Source organism: Acomys minous (genome assembly GCF_964271855.1).
Source record: "Acomys minous genome assembly, chromosome: 2".
Classification (NCBI taxonomy): Eukaryota; Metazoa; Chordata; class Mammalia; order Rodentia; family Muridae; genus Acomys; species Acomys minous.
In genome coordinates this window covers 8,067,285-8,085,135 of record NC_140484.1, presented here as the reverse complement: position 1 = coordinate 8,085,135, position 17,851 = coordinate 8,067,285, and the positions used below count along the sequence as shown (strand labels likewise).

The 17,851-nt window shown below is 45.1% G+C and overlaps 1 pseudogene across 1 annotated transcript; it reads right to left on the bottom strand.

The window, feature by feature from the left end:
* Window positions 1-2,591: 2,591 nt before the first annotated feature.
* Window positions 2,592-4,669, bottom strand: LOC311592156 (zinc finger protein 296-like; annotated as a pseudogene). The gene is made up of 3 exons: window positions 4,611-4,669; window positions 3,873-3,971; window positions 2,592-3,496 (listed from the first exon to the last, which is right to left on the bottom strand). The product of its transcript is annotated as a zinc finger protein 296-like (transcript).
* Between the last annotated feature and the right edge of the window lie 13,182 nt (window positions 4,670-17,851).

The window sequence follows — 17,851 nt, the reverse complement described above, 5'->3', positions numbered from 1 at the left end:
CCTCCATGACCTCTGCTACTAGGAGTCTCAGCTAGAGTCACCCTGTATCCTTCCAGGAGCCTACCCTGTCCTGGGTCTCCAGCTTGTCGCAGAGAAGCCCCGCCCAAGGTTTGTCTTCTCTCTGCAAGCCTTCTGTCCTCCTGCCCCCACTCTCTCCAGGTCAGACATCAACCATCAATTCTCTCTGTGCTCCCTCTCTTAGCCTGTTCCCTCTCTTTAATCACTTCTATTCTATTTCAACTTCTGAGTGAGATTTAAGCACCCTCCCTTGGGGCCTCCTAATTGCTTATCTCCTTTGAGTCCATAGGACCTCGTGAAACTGAAAAGCTTCTGTAAGACAAAGGACACTGTCAATAGAACAAAACGTCAGCCTACACATTGGGAAAAGATCTTCACCAACCCCTGAGCCTGACAGAGGGACCATATCCAAAATATATAAAGAACTCAAGAAATTAAACACCAACAAACCAAATAATCCAATGAAAAATGGGGTTCAGAGCTAAACTGAGAATTCTCAACAGAGAAATATCAAATGACCAGGAAGCACTTAAAGAAATGCTCAACATCCTCAATCATCAGGGAAATGCAAATCAAAACAACTCTAAGATTCCATCTTACACCTATCAGAATGGCTAAGTTCAAAAACACAAGTGACAGCACATGCTGGCAAGGACCCATTGCTGGTGGAAGTGCAAACTTGTACAAGCACTTTGGAAATCAATCTGGCTCTATCTCAGAAAATTGGGAATAGCTCTATCTCAAGACCAAGCTATATCACTCCTGGACATATACCCAAAAGATGCCCCACCATACAACAAGGACATGTGATCAACTATGTTCACTGCTGCTTCATTTGTAATAGCCAGAAACTGGGAATAACCCAGATCTCCCTCAACTGAAGAATGGATAAAGAAACTGTGGTACAATTACACAATGGAGTACTATTCAGCTATTAAAAACAAGGGATGGAACTAGAAAAGATCATCCTGAGTGAGGTAACCCAGACCCAGAAAGACACACATGGTATATATTCATTCATAAGTGGATATTAGCCATAAAGTACAGGACACTCTTAGTTATTTTTTAAGGCATGAAAGATACTAGTTCCAGGTTTGCAAAGAACACTGAGACAGAAAACAATCAAAACAAAACCATTTGGAGCCAAGCAGTAACCTCATCCACAGCTGAGTATTTCATGACAAGATACCGATGTTTTCCTGTGTGTGTGATACAGTTGGTATGGTATTCTCACTTCTCTGGATAAGGGGGCTGTAAGAACTGATCTCAGTAAACATTAGGTTCGGGGAGAAGAACTGATCGTGTGACTCTAAAAGCTGTTTCAACACAGCAGTTAGTACTTAGCTGGCTGATGACCCCTTTGCAGGTCAGCGCAGCATTAACTCAGACAGCCCGACAGTCGTAAAGAGTGGGTCAAGCACTCTGTCCCAGAAGCCCCTGCTGGCACTCGTCACTGACTTCATTCATTCCTCCCAGCTTTCTGGGAAGATTGGAGTTTTCTTGTTTATTTGGTTTGTCTTTTCAATCCCTGATAAATCCAAATTGAAATCACTCTGTGATGTGTGCCAAGTGTTTAGAAATCTTTGTTTAAACCAGAATAAGTGATTCAGCTTTGAAAGTAATACATAAGCACCATTTTCTGACCGGCAAAAGACCCCAAATCCCGTGTGACCAAAGTCAGTGTTTATATAACAACAAAAAAAGGCCTCGAGTGTGTTTGCTCTCGCTGGGGGCTGAGATGCCCGACCATCCCTCCGCAATGATGCGGTCGGTCCGGCATGACCATCGCTACGTGGCCTTCCTTAGGTTGCACATGCCGCTAGCACACGCCGTGTCACATCGTTTTTAATGCCTGAAGAGTTGGAAGACGAGGTCCAGCTTGCTCAGAGTGGGAAGGCGGGGCGTAGGCCTGGCTGCTCTGCTTTCTGGGCCCAAATCAATTATGCTGTAATCACGACTGTTTCCGGAACTCGGCCGACTGAGGTTCAGAATGAAAAGGAAAAATGGCTATTTCTCCCCAGATCTTGTTTGCATTAGCGGACTCCATCCGAGACACATCCTGTTTGACCCCTGGTGTCTCCGGGGAGGGGACTGCTCTGTTTGACTTGACTGTCACTGATCTGAGGCCCTTTCCTTCTTTTTCAGGAAACTCTTATGAACCTTAAAACTTAGTCACCATCCTCAGTCTGGAAGGACACACTGGGGAAGCTATTCATGTTTCTCAAAGAGTGGTTCCTGGAGCAACAGAACCCCCAGGACATTTGTTCAAAGTGCGGATTTTGGCACAGTCCTAGAAGACGCTAGTCTAATCAGCTACCCGCCTAATTCTGGACTGCTGCCAAACTTGAGAACACCCATCAGGATGAGACCTGCTCAATCTGGGCTCTTTCTCTATTCTGCTAGCCCCAGCCAGGCCAGGCCAGGACCATTCAATTTGTGATCTAGTGCTGGGGAAATAGTTTTCTTTTTTGTTTTTTGGTTTTTGGTTTTTTGTTTTTCTTTCTTTCAATAAATAGAGGATGGTTTATTCACACAATGGGAAGGGGTGACAGTAGAACTGTATAAAACTGCTCTCAGGCCATCACGGGATGCTTCTGTCACAGGTACTTGTCCAGTGTGGCCTGTAGGCAGCGGGCACATAGCAGTGTGGGCCCTCATAGAAGGTGCTGCCTGGTCCTAGGCCATGCGTGCTGGCGATGGCGGTTGAGCTTGCTGCTCTGGCTGAGCACAGGCATAAGGACACTGGTCACAGGCACAGGGTGGATCGCCAGTGTGTGAACGCCGATGCACTGTCAAGTTACTACAGTTGTGAAGTGCTTTCCACAGAACTCACAGCTGGCCCTAGCCCCGCGGCTCTTGCTCGCCTTCCTGGGTGTTGTCTTCTCGCTCTTTACAGGGTCAGTCCTCTCTACTTTGGTAATGGTGACGTCATCTAGACCTGTTTGAGCCCTACCGCCAGGGTCCCCAGGTTCCTGGGCTCCCGCTGTGGCTGCACCCAGCCTTTTCCACGTTCTGGTATGAAGGTGTGCTAGCTGGAGCAGCTGCGTGGGCAGCCGGTTCAGGAGGGGCTGCCGAGGAGACCCTCTGGCTGCTGTCAGGGGTGCAGGGACTCCTAGGTGTTGACTGCCGGTGGGTCTTCCTGTGTCTGTTTAGCTTGCTGCTCTGAGTGCAGGCATAGGGACACTGGTCACAGGCATAGGGTGGCTCATCAGTGTAGGAACATAAATGGTCCTTGAGGTTGCTTAAAGAGCTGAAGGTCTTCTTCCATAAGGGGCAGGTGGGGATACTCCAGCAGCACTGCTCACTGTGGGGGGGCTTGCCCTTAACTGGCCCCACCACTGCCGCTGCTGTCATGGCTGCAGCCACCTCAGCCAGGCCCAGCAACGGAGCCTCAGGGGTCTCCAAATCTGTCTGGTAGATGTGCAATCCGTGGTCCCACTGAGCATGGCGCAGCAGCTTCCAAGCATCGGTGAGCTGCCTGCCATATCAAAAGCAGCTCAGAACATCCAGCTCCTTGCATTCTGAGTTGGGGCTGGAGTCTTGGAGGAGCTGACAGACCAATTTGTTTGTTTGTTTGTTTGTTTGTTTTTGTTGTTGTTGTTTTGTTGTTTTGTGATCCATGAATGTGACAATGGTCTCTAGGCAGCGGCCACTGGTCAACAGATCTGGGTGCTTGTTTGTCCAGGGCTGGTGGTCGGAAGGCTTAGGGGTCAGCAGCATCCACGGGGCACACGTGCTGTGCATGCCAAGGGGGTGCCGGGCAGAGTTGAGGCGATGCTGTGCACCAAGGAGCCCGGCTTGGACATGTCCCTCGGAGACCAGGTCCCCAGCGCCACAGACTCCCCCCCTCGCACCCCCGCACTCCGCCTCCCCCCTGCACATTATGCTCTGGCTTCACATCAGTGTCGAGGTCGGGAGTCTCCTTGTCATTGTCGTTGGGCTCAGGATCTACTCTGTGTGGCACAAGGTGAGCCTTGTGGCGCGTGGGGTAAGGGTGCAGGTCCAGGTTGACCGCTCAGCAACCTGATTTGGTTTTCAAGACATGGCCTTTCTGTGTTGCCCTGGTTGTCCTGGAACTCACTCTGTAGACCAGGCTGGCTTCAAACTCAGAGATCACTCTGCCTCTGTCTCTAAGTGCTGGGATTAAAGTCTTGTGCCACCATGTCCAGCATAGTCACATCTTTCTGAAGGTGTCATGTGTTCTCTATTAGAGATTTATTGTTCAATGTATTTATTTTCGAGCACCAATATGAAATACTCCTTGTACAAAATTCAAGATATACAATAGCTTCTCCACTGACTATGTGGAACGTCTCTCTCACCTACACAAGAGTTCTTGTCCCCACGTCCTGTCACTGCTGTTTCAGTCTTTAAAGAAAACAAACCTCCTTGAGTATACAGGCAGATACATTAAAAATTCACTTTTTATATGGGAGGCAGCATTTCACTTTAGCACATTTCATTTTAGCCTGTTGGCCTAGAAAGTGTCTGTGACGGCCCAATTCATGTCACAAACGGTGTCATCTTTATCATAGTCACCTTTCTGTTCATAGCTCCCCAAGCTTTGCTCAGGTACAGCTGTTGGCACCTACCCGGGTCCCTGAGGCCTGCTGGAGTTATTCACTCTTTCATTTGTGACTCTCGTGTGCATGCTAAACGATGGCAACATTATTGTGCATATGTATGTTCAGGAAAACAGTATCTACAGGGTCCAGTAGTTTATCTCATGTCAGGCATCTACTACAGGTCTTGGGCTGCTTACCTGTAGAAGGTGCTTCCCCCCCGCCCAAACCCCAAGCTACTCTTTTAAGATATGGGTTTGGTCCCCAGCACCCACATCAGGTGGTTCACAATCTCCTGTAACTCAAGTGCCAGGGGCATTCATGCCTTCTTCTGGCTTCTGTGGGCAGCCCCTTCTCCCACACTGCACCCTACGTACACACCACATACATACACATAAAACCGCAGGTGCAATCTTTTAAAAGATAGGACCATCTATCGCTAACCTCTCTCTTTTCTCTCTGGTGGCAATGCACCCTCTCTGGTTCTGTTTTGCCTACAACACTCCCCTGGGCTTTGTGGCTGAATCCTTATTGGCCCTTCCAGTCAGGGAACCCTGCAGTTTTTAATCTTAGGTTTGTCTGTAGCTGTTTCTGCAGTGATAATCCCTCAGGCTCAAGGCTTCTGGTGCCTTCTAATCCTCACGACAGCAGCAGGCAGGTTTCTGTTCATTCCCTTCCCTCACTTTAGCCAAGTGAAGCTGACTCAGAGAAAGCAGTAATTTATCTAATAATGGGACCAGGATTTAAGCCCAGAAATATTTGATTCTGAATTTAATTATTGATATTCAATACCACTTTTGTTTATTTAAGGTATTACATAATATATAGACTATATTGTCATTACATAATGTATTATTATTATATAATGTATACTTATTAGATTATTGCTGATTATTAGTATTAGAGGGATGTATCATTCAGATTTCATAGGCTAGAAAAAATGTAAATAACTTTTGGGGCACTGGTTTGCAGCTGCCAAATATGTGCATATGTATGTGGTTGGTTGATGTGTGTGTGTGTGTGTGTGTGTGTGTGTGTGTGTGTGAGACCTTTAGGTCATTAAAAAAAATACCTAACTAGCTGGGCACGGTGGTGCATGCCTTTAATCTCAGCACTCAGGAGGCAGAGGCAGGGAGATCACTGTGAGTTCAAGGCCAAGACTGGTCTACAAAGTGAGTCCAGAACAGCCAGGGTGACACAGAGAAACCCTGTCTTGAAAAACAAAATAAAATTCCAGCTAGAAAAATATTCCCGCTGTCACTTAGTTTGTCTTCAGAGTTTCCAAATGTGCTGATGCAGAACTCCCATCACTGATACACAGTCCCACCCCATCTGGAGATAAAAGAGGGCTTTCCTGACTCTGTACCATCTGCCATGATGGCACCATGATGCATGGGCAACTCACTCCCACTTCTAAGTAAGTTGTTCAGGAGGAAAGCCCACTGGATAGTACTAAGCTACTATTGGTCATTGGACCAAACACCCAAAGTGAGCAATGAGCATGCGATGGATGGATGAGGACAGGAGCCCAGGGGACATGGCCTGTGGCTGAGAGCTAAAAGTGGTCCATGCTCCCTGGAAGAGAGAGCTCCTTTTGCTCCTCTGTCTCCTTCACCTCTTCCTCATCTTCAAGATTCATCTTTAGTTTCAGTTATGTGCTTACATTGGGGGTTGTATACATGATTCAGGTGCCTACAAAAGCAAGAACAGGGGTCAGAGCCTCTGGAGCTGGAGTTATGACCTATGTGCTGAGAGTCAAACTCGGGTCCTCAGGAGGAGCAGCAAGTGCTCGCAACCACTGAGGCATCTCTCCAGCCGTGCCCAGTGTCCGGTTTACAAGTCTCATCAATTCACCTGAGCAAGTGAATCTCCCTTCACAAAAAGAAACGCAGGCTCAGAGAGGCAAGGCAGTGTGGCTGTGGAACCACTGAGAGGCCCGGCTCTGAGTTTAGACTGTCCCTGTCAGGTTCTGGGTCTGTCAGTTATTACCCACAATCACGCTGAGCCACAGCGGAACCCGTGAAGATAAGGTTATAACGATAACCTGTTGTGAGCTCGTTATCGCGGGCACTGTGCCAACAGGAGTATCCTTCAGTCAGCAGCGTCTGTTGTCACCAGGGGTTCTTAGTGAGTGGGACCTCATGAATGTGTAAGAGAATTGTTCCAATAAGCTTTTCCGTTTTAGAATGACTTTAATCCACAGAAAGTTACAAGGGTAATTTAAAGTTTCCATATGCCCTTTTTTAAAAAAAATCTTAGCATATTAACACTGGTTCATCTGTCACAATACAAAGCCAACACTGGTACATTATTGTTGACTAAAGTCATCTTATTCAGGACACAATCTAAAGTATGACATTTCATATGAAAGTTTTTTTTAAGTTGGCACAACCATCAACAACACTAATCAATGAGTGTCCCTGTTGACAAGAGCCTCACACACCTTTCAGAAACACTTGAGACTTCGTGGAAACCATCTATTCTCTTGAGGAGCTTTAACTACATATGTAAGCGGATGGCCAGACAGCTCAGTGGTTAGGAGCTCTTGTTGCTCTTATAGAGGCTGCGTGTTCAGTTCCCACCAACCACATGGTAGTTCATGCCCATTCTTAACTTCAGTTCCAGGGATTCTTATGCCCTCTTCTGACCTCCACGGGTCCTGAAAACAAAAGTTAAATGAAGAAAATAATGCACTGGTCTCTTAGTTGGCACATATATCCTTTTTGTCCATCTAATTAAATAGATTCTGGCCAGCATCTGCTTGAATGATCACATATTAATTTAATCAGACTTGGCTCAGCAGGTTAAAGCACTTGCTACCACTCCTCAGTGCTATTCCCATGTCTCACAAGGCAGAAGGAGAGAAGCACCTCCCACAAGTTGCCCTCTCCATGCTCCATAAAAGATGTGTGTCTGCACACAAGTGTACACACACTAAATAAATAAACAAATCAATCAATGTAATGGTGCTGGTTTGGGTGACAAATGTTTTTCCCATAGGCTTGTATATTTAAATTACTTGGCCTCCGATTAGTTTTTTTTGGAAGGTTATAGAACCTGTAGGAAATGAGCCTTGCTGTAGAAAGTTTAGCACTCAGGTCAGGCTTTGAAATGTATAATCTTCGTCACACTTCTTGCTTCCTTCCTGCTCCCTCCCTCCCTCCTCTCTCTCTCTCTCTCTCTCTCTCTCTCTCTCTCTCTCTCTCTCTCTCTCTCTCTCTCTCACTCTCACTCTCTCCCTCCCTGTTCTTGCCACCATGCCATGCCCTCTGAACCACGAGAATTCTATGCCTCTGAAACCATAAGATAAACTGAAATCTTTCTTCCTTAAGTTGCTTTTGTTTATAGTATTTTATCACTGCAACAGAAAAGTAACTAAAACAGTGATAAAAAAAAAAAAAAGAATGTAATATGGTTTGACTTTGCATAATCTTCTGCAAATCGACACTGTTTCTGACACATAGTAGGCATTCAAACTGTGTGCCTTGCTCGGCTGAATGTAAAAGTGCATCCGTGCCTCCTACCAGCAATGGCTTCTCCCCATAGAGTGGGCCTTGTTTTGAATGATCTCTTTTTAGACCTTAACTATGCCTCCACACATAGAACCTGTTTGTACAAGACTAGACAGAATCTGAGCAAATAAGATTTACTGTTTGGTGAGCCACACATTTCACTGCTATCTTTCATGCAGCAAGGCTTATCCCTTGGAGGGAAATTGATTCTGATGTTGAAAATAAATGTTTTACTTTCATCTCTGAAGAAAAAGAAATAGTCACATGTACAAATTCAATTTCTGGGAAGCAGCAGTAGTTGCTGTTTTTAATAAAAAGTATTAATCACAGATGATGAGAGTCACCAGAGCCACGGTGGCAATGAGAAAGAGAATGGTAAAAGGATCCAACCTACCACGAGCATCCTAGTATGACCATGTGGGTCTGCAACAGCCCTGATGGGGCCTCAGGGTTAAGTTATCCCAACCCACATATGGCAAGAGTATGAACTTCTTCACCTGTGTTGAATTCAGGGTTGCAGCTAAGTAATTTAGGTAACCATTCACTTATTCTACCCAAAGCACATATCGGCTAGCAGTCATGAGCTATGCATTAGGGTCACTATTACTGAAAGTGCTACCCATGGTGTAGGCTTAGATTTTTCAAAACCCTACTTCTTATAGTGTTCTTAAATGCTTCTGCCTCCCTTCCAACCCAAGGACCAGAGGCAGGAGAGGATGAAGGATAATGGGGAGAGGAATTTGGACCTTTTTTAGACATAGTTCCTTGGGGTGATTCCACTCTTCATTGTCGGGACACCAGTGGCCGAGTCAAATGGCAAACACCAAACAGCAATACAAATCAGTAGTAGCGGCACAATCCAGCAGAAACAGCAAAACTCCACCGAATCAGCCCAAGCCAGAGGACTCAGCCGGGGGCCGTGAGAAGTTCTCTGTAGTGTTTCTTCCTATGAAGTGAACTGCAGAAGAATGAGGACCAGCCAAGGGATGGAAACCGCCACACAGCGTAGCCATGCAAAAGTGTCGTCTTGCTGTCTGTGGGCGTCTATACACTCCTCTTAGAGTCCACACAAAACCAGACTAGCAAAAACCATGGCCCCTACACAACACAACATCACTTGCCCTCTCACAAGACAGTGTCCAGCAAAACATCATGCACCCTCTCATGGGTCTGTTTTCTACTAACAGAGGTCACAAGGCTGTCTTCAGTGGTGGAAAGACACACCCACATCCCACACTTGGGACCAAAACAAAAACCACCTTCATATGAAACAACTGAGCCTTCAAAGAAACCACAAACTTCCACTTCACCGTGGAATACATGTTTACCTAGATATATATTAGAATTGAAGTCCTGGGTTCAATGCCCAGTACCACATTAAACTGGATGTGATGATGTTCACCTGTAATTCTAGCACTTGGAAGGTGGGAGCAGAAGGATCAGAAGTTCAAGATTATCCTTGGCTATGTAGTGAACTAGAGTCTAGCCTGGCATCCATGAGACTCTCTCAAACACACACACACACACACACACACACACACACACACACACACACATGCACACACATGCACACACAGTGCATGCACGTGTACACGCACGCACGTGCACACACTGAAAACAAAGAAATCCTTACAGACAGTCTCAAATCAGTCATCCTGAGTGTGCAGCCTGGGTAGACTGCTGAGACCATGTGCATGCTACCTAACTCCTCTGTCTCTCTCTCTCTCTCTGCCTCTTCCTCTGTGAAACTGAGATGATAAAAAGAATAATCTGCCTCCTGTAGTGTTCCTGAGGATCACTGCCTGGTTGTACATCATCAGCCCTCATATACTGGTTGCTGAAAACTAAAACGACATCCCACTAGCAGGGACCAGGAAGGCAGAGTATTGGACATGTGATATAAGCTGAAATAAGTCGATTAAAGTAAACCCTTGTGCAGCCCATAAGGACAGAAGCACCGAAATGAGCCCATGTGAGAACAATGTGCCCTGGCTTCTCTAGCTCCTGAATCCCAGGAAATCGCTGTTTGAATGTCATTGGGATCAAGAGAGTCTTTAAGACCTTGAATTCCCACAGAACGTCCTGATTATGACAGAAATGAGATGTAAATTTGAACTTAGGCGTGCTTTTAAGGACTTGAAATTAGTTGTATATTCAAAACTGCTAAAAAGATTTCTAAGTACGCAGAGGAGCCCAGGTGCTATAGGTATCAGGCCTGCCATGCAGCTGTGCCTATGGGAGTCACTCACGTGTATCTGAGGGCAAAGGTCACCTTTTCAGTGCTTGTTTAGTTACTGTTTGGCCAAGATTTCCAAAATTTCAGGCCCCTTTTGTTAGACTGAGTTATGCTTTATTTATTTATTTTTTAATTTTATTTTCATACTTTTTTGTGACCTTTTGACCTAAATTGCATTTCCAATGTTCAGTCACTTAGTAGAAGGCCAGTAACAACTTGCTAAAAGCACAAATGTGTGCACATATACTCATATATTACATTTCCAAGCCAATTGAATTACAGAAGGAACCAATTTGGAAAGTTATTGAATTAAAACCCTAGAAGAGAGAGAGATGGGGTTTTATTGTTAATGGTTGGCATGACAACTTGATGTGCAGAGTCCTCCTCGCCCGGAGACTCTGACAAGCTCAAGGCCAGGGCTCTGCCTCTAAATCTTGTTGCCAAGGTAATGCAGCAGAGGCCGGAATCCACGGGGGAAGGAAAATCTCAGATGTCTCCTGCCAGCAGGAGCTATCTGATTAAAAGAGAGCTTTAAAAAGAAAAAGAAACAGTATTTTTGCAAAACCCCCAAAGGAGAATGCAAAGGCAGAATATTTGGGAAACTGATCAGCGGGGGATTCTGACAGGGAAGCAGCCAGTGGGTGCCAAGACGTAACTAAATAGTGGGGTCTGTTTTATGAGCAAGAGGCTGGTGGTGTGTGAAGGCCCTCAGGCAGGAGTTCCAGCCTGCCCGGCCGTTTTGCATGTGAAATGATATGGCTCTAATTTGCCTCCCTGGCTCAAGTTCAGCAGGGCATCTTGTGAACCCTAGGCTGCACCCCACCCCACCCCCACTCATCCATGGCAGACTTAAATTTTTACAGATTTTCCTTCTCTGATAATATGGAGAATGGATCCTAAGGGACTTAATAGGTTACACGTATTTTTAAGATGACCAGGGAAGCCACAAGAATTTCAACCCAGAGGCCAGAGGCCATCTAGATGTCACTGTCTTAGAACCGCTAGAGTGGCCTGTGGATGCTATCTCATTCGTGTCGCAGTGATTTGCGGGCTGACTTTCAGGAGTATATGCTCAGGGCCACAGTCTGATGGGATCCTCATTTTCCTAGTTTCATCTGCCAGCTGATCTTTGGTCTGTTCATGATGAAACTATGGTCCTTGAAGGTTCTTCTGCCCTAAGAACGGAGGACAAGTCCTCAGCTACATGGTCACGTTTCCCACAGGGATAATCTGCTCCAGGGTCCACAAGAGAAACTCCTTAGACTTCCAGGGAGTTGGTGGCAATAATCAGTAAACAGAGATGTGTGGACAGAAAGATAAAAGATGGAATCCGTAAAGAATTCGGCATCCCAAACCAACAGTTCCAATCTTACGTTCCTAGCTATTCAGTCACACTGTTATTTCGTAAACAAATACTGAGGAAACAATCCACAATATTTATCTTGGCCTGTACAAGAAATTTACACTATTTAAACTGTAATGGAAAAGCTATTACCCTGTAATTACAGTTGTTCATTGCTATCATCGAGGGATGCCCTCCGGTACCAAAGTCCGCAGGTGCTCAAGCCCTGTGTATACAATTGTGTAATATGTACATACGAACAACACACATCTTCCATATATTTTAAATCATCTTTGGACTATCTATTATACCTAATACAATATAAGCTGCTAAGTACACTGTAACATTTAAGGAACAAAGACAAGACAAGAGGTCTATGTGTGTTCAGTATAGAAACCAATTTGGGTTTTTTGTTTTGGAGTCTTTTTTTTTCTGACTATAAGAACAAAAATTCCAACTCCTTCCTCTGCAAATGATTTGCTAAATGAATTTGGCCAAGTTATTTACCATGTCTGGTCTCTGATTCTTAAGAGGTTTTTGTGGGGGAGGGAGGTTTGTTTGAGGACAGTTTTAACATGTTTCACAGGCTGGTCTCAAAACTACTGTGCTAACCCAACTTTTCTGCCTCAGCCCCTGAGCATGACGATGCCCCACAGGCCTTATACATCTTCTAAACAGATTAGCAATACTGGCTTCCACCCGAAGGCCTCTTCTCCTCCTACAGAGTACAGCCAAGTCATGGAGGGAACTTCAAACAAGTTTAGATTCTCTGGCCTCACCCTAATCTCTACCAAGCCAGGGCGTGCTTTTCAAAAGCTTCACATGTGATTCTGGTTTGCAGTTTTGTTTAAGAATCACCAAAGATTAAGGAGAGCTTATAAAGATGATCTGGCTTATATACATGAGTTGTCATGGGCTCATTAATCAATCAAAATGGGGCACAGTTAAGCCCAGCTTTTATATATATATATATATTTCAATTTTATCTTAACATGTAAATAGAACAAAGATATTTGGAATGCAGGAAAGCTGGCATGAATAAAGTGGTCAGAGTTCCACACACCATCTCAAGTCTTTAGCGAGGCCTAAGCCTTAAATGAAAAGCTCTTTGAAGTTCATGGGTTGAGATATTTCCCTTCAGTCTTTATTGATCCAGACAGAATGATAATGATATTTATCTAACGCTTGCTGGCACTTACTGTAAGAGCTCTGTAAGGTCAGCTTATTTGATCTTACTTCCTCGAATGCATGCACGGTGGAGCGATTACGGGAGCTGTCTAAGACTGCCAGGGTAAGAGGGGGAGGTGAACCTGGAACCCAGGAGCCCCCACTCCCAACCGCTGTGCTGCTCAACTGTTTGGTGGGTCAGGTGTTCGATGTTTTCTTGTCCATAGATGGCTTCTTCTGCCTGTGATGTGTATATATACACTCAAGTGGAGGCCAGAGTTTGATGCCAGGCGTCTTCCTGACTTTTCCATCTTACTGTCTGGGACAGGACCTCTTTCCAAACCTCACTGATCTGGCAGGAAGGGCTGGTCCTATCTCCACCTCCCACACTAGGACACCAGATGCCTGGTGCCGCACCTGGTGTTCGTTTGTTTTTAAAGACGGACAGGGTCTCACTGTGTATCTCCTCTAGCTGGCCTGGAACTTGCTATGTGGACCAGGCTGGTCTGGACTCACAGAGATCCTCCTGCCTCTGCCTCCAGAGCGGTGGTACTACCATATCCTGCTACACCTTTATTTTAAAAATAATGATTTCTTCTATTTGTGAGACTATAATTACATTACGTTCCCCTCCCCTTTCCTCCCTCCAATCCAAACCCTTGCACATACCCCCCTCCTCCTTGCTCTCTTTCAAACTCACGGCTTCTTTTCTCATTGGTTGTTGTTACGTGTGCGCATGCTCCTATAGATTCCTAACGTGTACAACCTGCTCTGGCTACCTACACGCAAGCTGAACAAGGACACCACTACTACACATGCGAGTGCAGATGGGGGGGCAGCTCAGGAGGCCTCATCTACACAAAGAGCTTAAGGCAACTAAGCAATGCTGAGAGTAAGAGGAACGGTCTTCCAGGGAAGAGCGCGGCCGTCAGTTATCCAATGCCAAAAGCTCCTGCCACGTAATATGTACACACACCTGGCTTTTCACGTGGGTTCCACAGGTGCAGACCCGAGCCCTTACGCTTTCACGGCAAGCACTTCACTGAGTCATCTCCCTAGCCTAAGTCCTCATTCCTTGAAGTGTATGCCTGAAACGCAGGGCTGAAAGGCCACTCCAGCCTACTAAACTCCCAGGGTGCAAGTGGGCACTGGGGACAGGCATTTATAAATATACTCCGCGGGGGACTCTTAAGAACCACTGGCCTGGATCGTGGTTTGTAGGTCACTAGCATTAGAAACAAGGAAGAACCTGTTAGAAGCTGTGGGAACCGAGGTTGCTTGCCAGACAGAATCCTCCGTGCTCAGGTTCTGCCCAGGGCACAGAGTGAGTCCCAAGGTTCCTGGATGGGCTGTACAAAGTACATGCTCTACCCAGGAGGGCTTGTGTCTTGCACAAAGACAGCATGACTCTGCAGGGTCCACACCCCACTGCCAGTGCTCAGGCTTACTAGAAGAAGGGCTAGTATTGGCCAGGGGCTTTGATGTTGTCCTTTTCACTATCCAAATACCACAGCGGCTCTCTGTCCCTGTCCCAGAAGTGCAGAGGCGGAGCAGGCTGTTTGGAATGCAGCCGGCCACCCTCCCCTTCCCCTGGGGCCTTGTCTTGAGCTGATCTTGCAGAGTCTCTTAGAGTTCACCGGGTGTCTGTTTCAGATGGAAGATGAAAAGGAGGCTAAGAAGGTAACCCGGAGGGCTTATGTTTTTCACCAGTGTGAAAATGTTTCACACAGCTTATTGAGGTGTAATTTTATATAGTGAAACCCGCCTTTTTAAAACATACAACTCCATAATTTTTTAAACGATTGCTTTGTTTTTATTATATGCATATGACTGTTCTGCTTATATGCGTGTCTTGTATCACATGCATTCCTGGTGTCCAGGGAGGCCTTAAGAGGGGCTTGGATCCCATGGGGATAGACTTATGGATGACTGTGAGCTGCAAAAGGCAGCCAATACTGTTGGCCACTGAGCCATCTCTCTGGCCCCTCGTTGAGCTTTCAAAGGCAGTTTTACTTAGTATCTTACTGGTTGTATGAGTTTGGAATGCTATGCACAGTCAGGCACCGGGCATCAGGTAGGTCTTTGGAAAGCTTCCTCTGTAGGCAGTCCAATTCCCTTTGCCCCCGAGCCCTTGGCTGGCAATGCAGAATGTCACATATACAAATCTCATTATTCGTCACTTGCTCTTGTCCATATCAGCAGCTTATATTTTTTATTACTAACTAGTATCTATCCTATCAGTACACATTACTACATAGGAGTACATATATTACTATATCTATAATTTGCTTATTAATTCATTGAGGATGGGCATTTGATCTATTTCCAGCGTGGGCAAGACACTGAAATTTCAGTAAGCAAGTTTTTTGTTTTGTTTTGTTTTGGTTTTTTTTTTTTTTTTTTGAGCCTGCCTACCAAGAGACTCTAGAAAATGAGATATTATATGTTTTCAGCTTCTTAAAAAATATAGTCACTCCTGAAGTTCAAACTAACACCCACCGAAGGAAGAAGGAAGTTGAGCTGATGTGATGATGGTTCAGAGGGAAAAGGCATTTGTGGCCGAGTCTGAATGAAGCTCAGTCCTCAGACCCCATATGATGGAAGGAGAGCACCAACTGCAAGCTTGTCCTCAGGGCTCCACAGCTACCCACACTTACACATACACACTAACTAAATAAATATAATAAAAAAGTTTAAAAAGATAAACAAGAACCTTCGCGTGCGGTTCTAAAATTCAATGTAAAGGAAGAGAAGGTTACAGATAACATTGGAATAGGGGTAAGAAAAAGAGGCGCTCTTTGCCCTCTGAGAGTCATGAGATGACATTGATGTGCCGAGACACATGGGGGCGCTCTAACCAACCAGCACTACAAACCCCCCACCCCCACCCCATTCTTTCTCTCGTTCTTACACAATATTTTTTGTTTTTGTTTGTTTGTTTGTTTGTTGTTATTGTTTTGGTTTATTCGAATGGTCTTATTGGCCATGTTTCACGTTGGTCATGTTTTGTTTCTGACATTTCCTGGATGTCAGAGGACAGTTCGGCATCAAGTGAGCCTATGTTCAACTAGACCTCGGGGAAGGGATGGGGGGCAGGGAGGTTACACCCAACCACAGTTTTATGGAGGCTCCAGTCAGTTTCCCTGCATAAATTCACATGGGAAGGTCCCCCAAAGCATCTCATAATTACAAAGAGGACTGGATTGTCCCTAAAGTTCCTCTTTCATGAATGTTTTCAAGCCTTCGCAGACGTCTTCAAAAATCATCGCCAGACAATGTTTTGGAAACACTGGTAACTGGCAACGGATGCCTTGCTGGTGGGTCGGCACCTTGGCTGACTTGGTGGCTCAGGCTTTTCGAAGGAACCCGGGATCGGAACAGAGAAAGGTTCAGCCCTTAGGCTCTTCCTGGCTTTTGGCTTCTGAGTGACTGTTCAAAGCAAATAACACAAAGAAAAGAAAATGTTCTGGATGCTTTTAAAAAATTTTTAATCAATGACTCATTTGTTACAGAGTAACAAAGTACAAAATAAAAGACACTTCATAAAAATTGCATTTGAACACTGAGGCGGAACTCTGAGTGAACACTGTGTTGTGGGTGTGTGATTTTAGAGCAAGACCTGGTTAGGTTAAGGGGTCCGTCTTTGGAAAAACATTTGATCCACTCACACTCAAGGATGTCTCTACAACCGATACAGAATAAACTGCTCACTTGAGAGAAGACTTACTCTGTCCAACGGATCCAATCTAAAATATGACTAATTGTTTTAAGCAGAAAAGTATCTCTGGCTGTGATATGCAAATTATGCAATACCAGATAATGAAGAGATGCCAAGGACAGGGTGTGGCCATCATATGACTCTTTAGGCCATTTTGCTCCTATCTTCTGTGCCGGGATCTACACATAAGGACCCCCTAATATGTTATTTTTTGTTTGCTTGTTTGGCTTAAGATCTGAACCATTACACAGAACTGGAAGGGACATTCACTCTCCACCACTCCCTTCAAACGCATTTTTCCAATTGAGCCTTCTTCTTCTTTGGACTCAAAAGACACTGACTGGTGTGTTAAAGGCATAGAGCAGAGGTAGAGATTTAGCCCAGTGGCAGAACATTGTCTTGTATACATAAGATCCTGAGTTCGACTCCCAGCATGATAAAAAAAATAATTAATTAAATATAATGAATCGTTGCCGATTATGTGTTTACAAGTAAGTTATTTAACCTCTCTGTCTCATTTTCCCCTCAGTATGAACTGTCAGTGAAAACATCGTGATTAAATTATATCTATAGTTATGGATTATTATAATATATTGATGGAAATTATCTGTCTAAATGTTGATAGTAACATATAAATAGTACCATAGTAGTACTTATCCAAAGTTGCTGATATGAAATAAGATAATATGTATAAAATAATAAGGAATATGGGGTATGTATAAACCCTTAATATAGACCAACATCATTTTTATGTGCATGTACATGCTGTGTAGGGTGTATGTAGGGGGCATGTGTATACGTGTGTATGCGCGTGGGTGAGTCTGTGCATGGAGGCCACAGGAGGACAGCAGGTACCTGTTCTGTCATTCTCCATCTTACTCCCTTGGGTTCGAGTTTCTCACCAATTAGATGGAGGCTGGCAGCCAGCAAGCCCCCGAGATTTTCCCGCCTCCATCTCCCCAAAGCACTGGGGTTATAGGTACTCACCTACACCTGGTTTTTTATGTGGGTCCAGGGATTTGAACTCCTAACCTCATGCTTGCACGGCAAGTGTTTTTACCAGCTGAACCATCTCCCCACCCAACTGACATTCTTAGTATCATTAGCATTGGTGTAATAACCAGCATTCCTATTATTGGTTTCCATTTCGATCCCTCTTCCTATCATCCGACCTTCCTAATGTACATTCATCCTCAGAACCTGTGGAAAGAACCTTCTCAGCTGACCAAGCCCTTAGTGTCTTCTAGCTGCGTCTCTCTGAAGGATTACTCTCCCCTCCAGCAGGATTCACAAAAA